Below are 10,405 nucleotides of genomic sequence, written 5' to 3' on the forward strand. Positions count from 1 at the left end.
GCGACCCCCTTTAATTTCAGAAAAGTTGGTGTCGGTGTCATACTTCCTACATTTGCTATTGCCATCATATCATTAATCCCTTCCCAAAGTTACCATTAAAGTAGTTGACTTAGTTGATGTATTAACACTCTTCACTACCGATATCCTATGTGTATTATTCACTGTTGGAGTGACTACTGTAACATATTCTTCCTGAACTCCTTTGATTAGGTGCAACAGCTTCTACTCCTGGTCCTGATAACAATACTTATTCTCCATAATTATCTCTCCATGTGGGAGGAACGTCCCCATCCTAACCCTAATAAGTATTTTTTCCCCTAAAATTGGTGCTGGAGCTATTGGTTCCCTTATAATCAAATGCGATATATTTATGGCTTTAATAACTATCAATGTTGAAAGAGTTAAATTGCTTCTCACTGTTGTTTTAATAGACTGAAGTGTTAATGTCCTTAGTTACTGCATCCATTTTCCCAAAGCTTTGAACTCTTTGCTTGTACTTCCATCTATCACCACTAGTGTCAAATGACGTAAATGTAACTTACATTCACTCTCTCTCTCTACTCTAAACCCTAACTTTCAAACTTTTGATTATAAAAATACACCTATAATTACCTTGATCTCCCTACTCTAAAGTGTCCTTCACCACCCTTCTCTCTCTCTTACTACTAACTTTGAAACTTAGCTTACTGTCTTAGAGTTCCTTCAACCTAGTTCTCCTAACTTTTTAATCTAATATTTTCTCCTAACCTTTAAAAACCTTTTCCACTGATTTATTCACAAAATCCCTTTACCACCAAATTTTTAGAATATGTGATTGGGAAAGTCCCCACCTGCTTCTGACTTCTTTACACACAGACTTGGCAAACGACTAAACACCATTTAGCCTAGCCTGAAATCTCTTGGTGTAAGAATGTAACCCAGAATAACAGTCACCCCTTTTAACTTTATTTTTCAGACAGATTGTCTAATAGGCAGTCTAATAGATTATCATCCTTCCTATGATATTATCTTTTTAAACCAATATGATTCCCAAAAACCCTACTTTTTAAAATATTCTACCAGACAGCCGTCTAGTGTACATCTTATTGTACAATTCAATTTAAACAATGCATCTCTTCCCAACACTGCAATAAGTATATGTTATAATATTAGTATGTCTATTTTATTTCTCCTTGATTTTTTATAGCATAGCTCAATTGGTTCCCTAAGAGTAATTAACTGTTTTACTACCTCAAATCCCTATCCTAATTAGTTAATTTTACATAGTGAGATGTTTAACCTCTTTAGGCTGAACACAGATAAGTTTTTCCACTATTCACTATCACTTCTCATAGTCCTGTTTTTACTTCAATTGTTGGATATTTTCTCTTCTTCTCTAATCGATGCTATCAGCTGACACCCCCCTTCGTATCTTCTAGGCACTCTAGAATCTTTAGGGTTCACCTGGAGAACAGGTGATCTTGACTGACCCCTGTATCTTCCTTAAAAATGTTCTCTGTTGTTTCCTCCTGACTTGTTGCAGTCACAGGTAAAGTGACCAACCTGTCCATAATTATAACAGTCTTCTGAAAGTTGCTGGAAGTGTAGCTGAAATCTTCCTCCTCCTTCTAAGCCTTCTTGTCCTCTTCCTCTCCAATTCTGTGTCTGTCCAGAAACTGGCTGTGGATATGGAACACCTGGTACCCCCCTTGGCTGGTACAATTGCATTTGATATTGTTCAGTTGAAGCTGTAACAGTGATTGTTGATTTGGTTCACTCTGATTCTTCATAACCAAAGCTTCTCTTCTCCTTCTTCTTCTCCAATTCTTGGGATCCTTTTCTCAGCAGTTTCTCCTCTTCTGTATCTTCAGCTGTGTTACTTCTTCTAAACTATTTGCTTTATCCAGGCATGATAAACATCGGTCTATATCTCCTTCTATTTCTTCTGTGCCAGTCCTTGTAGGATAAACTCCTTTTGAATACACAGCATCTTCAGTCTCCTCTTTCTCGCTGTCTTCATCTGAACTCGAATCTCTTGTATCCTTCTTCCTTCAACTTCCATCAGAGATCAAATCTCTAGTATCCTTCTTTCCTCTCTTGCCAACTTCCTTCTGATCACAGAGTCATATCCACCCATGACCTCTTCTCAATCACTCTCATCTTCATCATCCTCGTCTTCTTTAACCTCACTCTTCTCTTTCAGACATCTCATTTTCTTCCTTCTGGAGTTTTGGATTCATCTTTATCGTCGTTTCTGCTTGTCCTCTATCTATTATTCGTCTTCATCTCTGATGCAACAATCACCCTCCTGGATGATCACCGGAAGCTGAGGATAAACATCCCTAAGCTCTACTTCCTTCTCGTAAGGTGGGTGTCTTTTTGCTGAATCCGTGCGTAAGAAAGGTGTACTAACTTCTGCCATTAGTTTTCCTGTCACCTTCTCTATACCGTTGTTTATCTTATCGCTGGAATCTTTTATCAGTTTTTGTTTGAGAATGAAGGGCAACTTTTGTTTCATTTGCCGGATAACCTAGCCATACTTTAGTCAAAGGATTACTATCTTGTACTATATCAACCGGTGTAATGACTTTTTAGCCTTGATGTCGTTTTTCCCCATTGTAACAACCCTTTTATATTCCTTTATCGTTAATTATTTTATTTTAGACTATATAGCCTATGGCTTCCCCCCTCCAATTATTAATATAACCTAAACAACCCAAAACAACCTTTAAATAAATCAATTAAAAATCATGAATAATTAAAACCAATTTTTATTCCTATATCCTATGTCACCAATTTATCAATTAGTGGTGGCTATCTTACCACAACCCATCAAATGCAAGTAGTCAACTTCAGACTACAATACCCATAAACAAAGCCTGTAACCCCTTGCTCTATAACCCCTTGCTCTATAAGCACCTAATTATCTTACATTTACAGAATAATGTCAGTCCTTGATTCCCAACACAACTCCAATCAACCCCAGTGATGCACATAGCCTCCAAAATGCAACTTTCAATGAAATAGTATTTGCCAAGCCTATGTGAAATTGTCATAACATCAAATATTTTGTAAGGGATGATTTTGTGAACTAGCCTGATATCTGATCCTCTGCCTGCGTCACACCTTGTCACGTGACGCACGTCAGCCCCCCTCTCTCTCTCTCTCTCTCTCCTGTCGTATCGTCCTATTGCTCCTCTCATATGACAGAAGAACAGAGACACAGAAAAAGATTTTAGTAGTTACTGCAATCACTGAGTTATCTCAACCATATTCAACATTCCTTCGTTCACCCATTATTCACTCTAAGACTAAACTCAGAACTAAATAGATCGCTCAAAAACATTTTTATTTTATTTTAATCCGTCATTTAATTTAATTCATTATACTCCGTCAACATATATTTAATGTATAAATTCACTACATCTCAACAAATAGTTTCATGTTCAAACACCAGCCGCTTTAAAACTATAAGATTCGTGTTAAAATCTCTCCTCTTCTGTGGCTATTTCTCCCCCTGCAGGGTAACCCCACAGACCTATGACCCTTACCCACAATGCCGTGTTTGTAGTTTTAGCAAATAACCGCATGTCGTAGTTTTTTAGTACCGGAACCCAACGTCTCATAATCTCGTGCCATAAACTACAACTCCCACGTTTTGTAGTGTAGTGTCATAAAATTAAACGCATGCGCAAATGCATTCAATGATACGATTCCCAGACAATAGAACGATAGCCTTACGCTACAGCTTCACTATTTTATACCCTATACTCACACAATTACACATAACAGAGCTCACATTTGCGTAGAACTTTGAATTCTACACACACATACATATTTTAAGAGGCTTATCCTATCGCAATAGGACCTCTAAGGATACGTTAGCATGTAGCACACAACACAATTAGCATTAGCATTTAGTATTAGCCGCTATGTACCATGTAGCATGAAACACACTCCCATTTAGCATTAACATTAGCCTTAGCCTTTAGCTAACTGTGGCCTACCACGCCCTAAGTAACCTTGCATTGTGCCTAAATCATTGTCCATATATCACCTGCTAACTTTATGCTGCCGTAAGTTCTGGATAATCATATGAGCGGTTACCCCAAACGAATAATCCGTCGACTATAAGATGAGCATAACATACAATATCATCGTCCACCTCATGGTTCCCAGAACCAACCTGACACCACCCTAGCGCGTTGCCAGGATTTTATGGCCCACTCCTAAAGAGTCGCCTCGTTTCGAGGTCTTTCCAGATTCACAATGCTCTAATTGCATATACGTATCTACCTTACTTTATTCTGCCAATATCTGCCGTTAATATCTGCCTTCAATTGCTGTACAATTTTAGAATAATTATTACCAGACTCCTAGTCAACAGCAATAACGCCACACGAGGCACGGTCGTATGGTACATTTCTCCAGTGTACAATCACATAGCATCCAAACTAACAAGCTCCAAAGCGGTAAGAAAAACTCACCCTTGTCTGGCCATGGCTTCAAAGCGAGTTAGCCTGGCGGCTGAATGAAACAAAGGAGATTTGCAGACCAGCCCCACGTTGGGCGCCATTTGTCGTATCGGGTGAATGGTGGCAATTATTGCTGATAAACAAAGGAGTCCGCTCATACTGAACTTTGATCATAAGGTTTATTCAGATCACAAGCTTCAGCATAAGTGACAGATGTCATGACATCCGGAGAGCGACGCCTCAGATTGAAATGGCCGCTCTAACTTCTTATTCGTTTAACCCCTACTTATAAACAATGCAAAAAGATGGGCTCCCTCTTCTGGCCAATCACCAGTCTCCCCTGTCTACAACACACTTCCTGTCTGTTGTATGTGACGTTACACTAAAACATTCCCTCTTGATACTAAAATTAACGTCCTTTCAGTTCCACTTAAAAACATTTAACAAAGACATAATCCCAATACACGACACTGTCATCAAGGCAAAGTGTGGCTATTTGAAGAATGTAAAATGTAAAATGTATTTTGGTTTGTTTAACAGTTTTTTGGTTACTACATGATTCTATATGTGTTCTTTCATAGTTTTGATGTCTTCACTATTATTCTACAATGTAGAAAATAGTAAAATAAAGAAGAACCCTTGAATGAGTAGGTGTGTCCAAACCTTTGACTGGTACTGTACATAAACTGCAGCAGGACTATACAGCTACAGATGTAACAAGGTAATTAGACCTAATGAACTGGCACAAGGCAGAGGCTACCTTCTCTTTGATCTAATGTTACAGTTTTTTTTAGTAGTTTTTTTAATGTTACTGTTTGTGTGATCTAAATTGGAGTGAAAAGATACATAATATTATTGTATGTTACTGTATGTAAAACTCCATTTTATTAACCTATTCATCAGGCAATGACCAAATGGTGTTTGGAGTGTCAGGTGGTACTCTCTGGTGTGCAGGGCTGTCTCAGGCCATAAGATAAATAAGAGAGTCAGAGTGAAAGAAGAACAAGCCCATTTGGTGCTGACACACAGATATGCTAAAATGTGGTCTCACATGGGAGGTGCATAAGGGCCAACAAGAATCAGCCAGCGAGTGGTGTATGTGTGTGTGTGATGAGTGAGAGATATGAAATGATGAACTCTAGGGCCAGGTCAAGACCAAATAAAGTGGACAGTGTGCTTGACAAATCACATAAGTTGCATGGACTCATTGTGTTCAACAACACACTTTTTGAATGACTAACCCATCTCTGTACCCCACACATGCAATTATCTGTAAGGTCCCTCAATCACTGGACCCCGTAAGGTCGGGGTAATTACTTGTTCAGTAATTAAAGTTGGAAATTCAAACATTACAGATTTACCTGAATCTGCACGACATGGGCCGTCCTCACGCTCTCTCCCAGCTTGGATAGAAAGTTGTAGTGTGTAAAACCAGTCTATTAATGCCAAATAATATAGTCAGTCCACCCTCAAAACACTAGTTTACTAGGGATTGTTTCATTATGCAGTGTACTATTTATAGCTATATACCGTATTTAGCTGCTATTTATTAAAAAAAATTTTTATGACATATTAAATAGCCTAACAAAGTAGTCGGCATGAGGATAAAGTCAGCCACTACCCAGCAGGTTTTGTCTGGCTAATAGCCTACACCCCTCAAACTAAACTTTGGACCTCGAAGTCAGACGAGACGCTTGGCATTCAGGCCAAAGAGTTCAATCTTTGTTTCTTCAGACCAGAGAATCTTGTTTCTCATGGTCTTAGAGTCTTTAGGGGCCTTTTGGCAAACTCCAAGCGGGCCTATGTAAATGAGGTATTTCCGTTTTTTATTTTAAGAAAAATTAGCAAACATTTCTAAAAACCTGTTGTCGCTTTGTCATTATGGAGTATTGCATGTAGATTGTTGAGGGGGAAAAATGTATTGAATCCATTTTAGAATAAGGCTGTAACGTAACAAAATGTGGAAAAAGTCAAGGGGTCTGAATACTTTCCGAATGCACTGTATATACAGTACATACAGTGAGGGAAAAAAGTATTTGATCCCCTGCTGATTTTGTACGTTTGCCCACTGACAAAGAAATGATCAGTCTATAATTTTAATGGTAGGTTTATTTGAACAGTGAGAGACAGAATAACAACAAAAAAATCCAGAAAAACGCAGGTCAAAAATGTTATAAATTGATTTGCATTTTAATGAGCGAATTAAGTATTTGACCCCTCTGCAAAACATGACTTAGTACTTGGTGGCAAAACCCTTGTTGGCAATCACAGAGGTCAGACGTTTCTTGCAGTTGGCCACCAGGTTGGCACACATCTCAGGAGGGATTTTGTCCCACTCCTCTTTGCAGATCGAGGCTGACGTTTGGCAACTCGAACCTTCAGCTCCCTCCACAGATTTTCTATGGGATTAAGATCTGGAGACAGGCTAGGCCACTCCAGGACCTTAATGTGCTTCTTCTTGAGCCACTCCTTTGTTGCCTTGGCCGTGTGTTTTGGGTCATTGTCATGCTGGAATACCCATCCACGACCCATGTTCAATGCCCTGGCTGAGGGAAGGAGGTTCTCACCCAACATTTGACAGTACATGGCCCCGTCCATCGTCCCTTTGATGCGGGGAAGTTGTCCTGTCCGCTTAGCAGAAAAACACCCCCAAAGCATAATGTTTCCACCTCCATGTTTGACGGTGGGGATGGTGTTCTTGGGGTCATAGGCAGCATTCCTCCTCCTCCAAATACGGCGAGTTGAGTTGATGCCAAAGAGCTCAATTTTGGTCTCATCTGACCACAACACTTTTACCCAGTTCTCCTCTGAATCATTCAGATGTTCATTGGCAAACTTCAGACGGGCTTGTATATGTGCTTTCTTGAGCAGGGGGACCTTGCGGGCGCTGCAGGATTTCAGTCCTTCACGGCATGGTGTGTTACCAATTGTTTTCTTGGTGACTATGGTCCCAGCTGCCTTGAGATCATTGACAAGATCCTCCCATGTAGTTCTGGGCTGATTCCTCACCGTTCTCATGATCATTGCAACTCCACGAGGTGAGATCTTGCATGGAGCCCCAGGCCGAGGGAGATTGACAGTTATTTTGTGTTTTTTCCATTTGCGAATAATTGCACCAACTGTTGTCACCTTCTCACCAAGCTGCTTGGTCATGGTCTTGTAGCCCATTCCAGCCTTGTGTAGGTCTACAATCTTGTCCCTGACATCCTTGGAGAGCTCTTTGGTCTTTGGTCTTGGCCATGGTGGAGAGTTTGGAATCTGATTGATTTATTGCTTCTGTGGACAGGTGTCTTTTATACAGGTAACAAGCTGAGATTAGGAGCACTCCCTTAAAGAGTGTGCTCCTAATATCAGCTTGTTACCTGTATAAAAGACACCTGGGAGCAAGAAATCTTTCTGATTGAGAGGGGGTCAAATACTTATTTCCCTCATTAAAATGCAAATCAATTTATAACAATTTTGACATGCGTTTTTCTGGATTTTGTTGTTGTTATTCTGTCTCTCACAGTTCAAATAAACCTACCATTAAAATTATAGACTGATCATTTCTTTGTCAGTGGGCAAACGTACAAAATCAGCAAGGGGATCAAATACTTTTTTCCCTCACTGTATTAACTATAGTAATGCAGCAATACAACAGGATCTGTACATAGCCAAATAGAATGGCATTACATACACACATCAGGGATATGTATAAACATATCGCAGGAGAGAGAGAGAGAAATAATTACTTAGACAGGCGAGATTCATGGCATTCTCTCTCAGGACTGGTGGAGATCTTATCTGATCTGTGTCTGGTGCCACAGTCATAGATCTTACTGTGCATGCGGGAGCGCTGAGGACAAGTCTATGAAACGTCTAGAATCTCTCGCCATGGCTTAACAGTAGCGCCAACTATGAAAACGCAGAGGTAATGTGGCCATACAGATACAGGCTTTAGCAATTAACTCAATCTCCAAACAAAAACCTACTGCAAAACACTCTTGCATTCAATGCAATACATGTACTTATAAATGACATGCACATGGTGTATGTGAAATATACAGTACCAGTCAAAAGTTTGAACACACCTACTCATTCTAGGGTTTTTCTTTATTTTGACAATTATTTTACATTGTAGAATAATAGTGAAGACATCAAAACTATGAAATAACACATATGGCATCATGTAGTAACCAAAACAGTGTTAAACAAATCAAAATATATTTTATATTTGAGATTCTTCAAAGTAGCCACCCTTTGCCTTGATGACAGCTTTGCACACTCTTGGCATTCTCTCAACCAGCTTGATGAGGTAGTCACCTGGAATGCATTTCAATTAACAGGTGTGCCTTGTTAAAAGTTAATTTGTGGAATTTCTTTCCTTCTTAATGCGTTTGAGCCAATCAGTTGTGTTGTGACAAGGTAGGGTTGGTATACAGAAGATAGCCCTATTTGGTAAAATACCAAGTCCATATTATGGCAAGAACAGCTCAAATAAGCAAAGAGAAACGACAGTCCATCATTACTTTAAAACTTGAAGGTCAGTCAATCTGGAAAATTTCAAGAACTTTTAAAGTTTCTTCAAGTGCAGTCGCAAAAACCATCAAGCGCTATGATGAATTTGGCTCTCATGAGGACCGCAGCAGGAAAGGAAGACCCAGAGTTACCTCTGCTGCAGAGGATAAGTTCATTAGAGTTAACTGCACCTCAGATTGGAGCCCAAATAAATGCTTCACAGAGTTCAAGTAATAGACACATCTCAACATCAACTGATCATAAGAGACTGCGTGAATCAGGCCTTCATGGTCGAATTGCTGCAAAGAAACCACTACTAAAGGTCACCAATAAGAAGAAGAGACTTGCTTGGGTCAAGAAACAGGTGCAATGGACATTAGACTGGTGGAAATCTGTCCTTTGGTCTGATCAGTCCAAATTTGAGATTTTTGGTTCCAACCGCTATGTCTTTGTGAGACGCAGAGTAGGTGAACGGATGATCTCCGCATGTGTGGTTCCCACCGTGAAGCACGGAGGAGGAGGTGTGGAGGTGTGGAGGTGCTTTGCTGGTGACACTGTCAGTGATTTATTTAGAATTCGAGCACACGTAACCAGCATAGCTACTACAGCATTCTACAGCGATACGCCATCCCATCTGGTTTGCGCTTAGTGGGACTATAATTTGTTTTTCAACAGGACAATGACCCAAAACACACGTCCAGTCTGTGTAAGGGCTATTTGACCAAGGAGAGTGATGGAGTGCTGCATCAGATTACCTGACCTCCACAATCCCCCAACCTAAACCCAATTGAGATGGTTTGGGATGAGTTGAACCGCACAGTGAAGGAAAAGCAGCCAACAAGTGCTCAGCATATGTGGGAACTCCTTCAAGATTGTTGGAAAAGCATTCCTCATGAAGCTGGTTGAGAGAATGCCAAGAGTGTGCAAAGCTGTCATCAAGGCAAAGTGTGGCTATTTGAAGAATGTCAAATGTAAAATGTATTTTGGTTTGTTTAACAGTTTTTTGGTTACTACATGATTCTATATGTGTTCTTTCATAGTTTTGATGTCTTCACTATTATTCTACAATGTAGAAAACAGTAAAATAAATAAGAACCCTTGAATGAGTAGGTGTGTCCAAACCTTTGACTGGTACTGTATATAAACTGCAGCAGGACTATACAGCTACAGATGTAACAAGGTAATTAGACCTAATGAACTGGCACAAGGCAGAGGCTACCTTCTCTTTGATCTAATGTTACAGTTTTTTTTTAAAGTTTTTTTATGTTACTGTTTGTGTGATCTAATTGGAGTGAAAAGATACATAATATTATTGTATGTTACTGTATGTAAAACTCCATTTTATTAACCTATTCATCAGGCAATGACCAAATGGTGTTTGGAGTGTCAGGTGGTACTCTCTGGTGTGCAGGGCTGTCTCAGGCCATAAGATAAATAAGAGAGTCAGAGTGAAA

Source organism: Coregonus lavaretus (genome assembly GCF_964263955.1).
Source record: "Coregonus lavaretus genome assembly, chromosome: 24".
Classification (NCBI taxonomy): Eukaryota; Metazoa; Chordata; class Actinopteri; order Salmoniformes; family Salmonidae; genus Coregonus; species Coregonus lavaretus.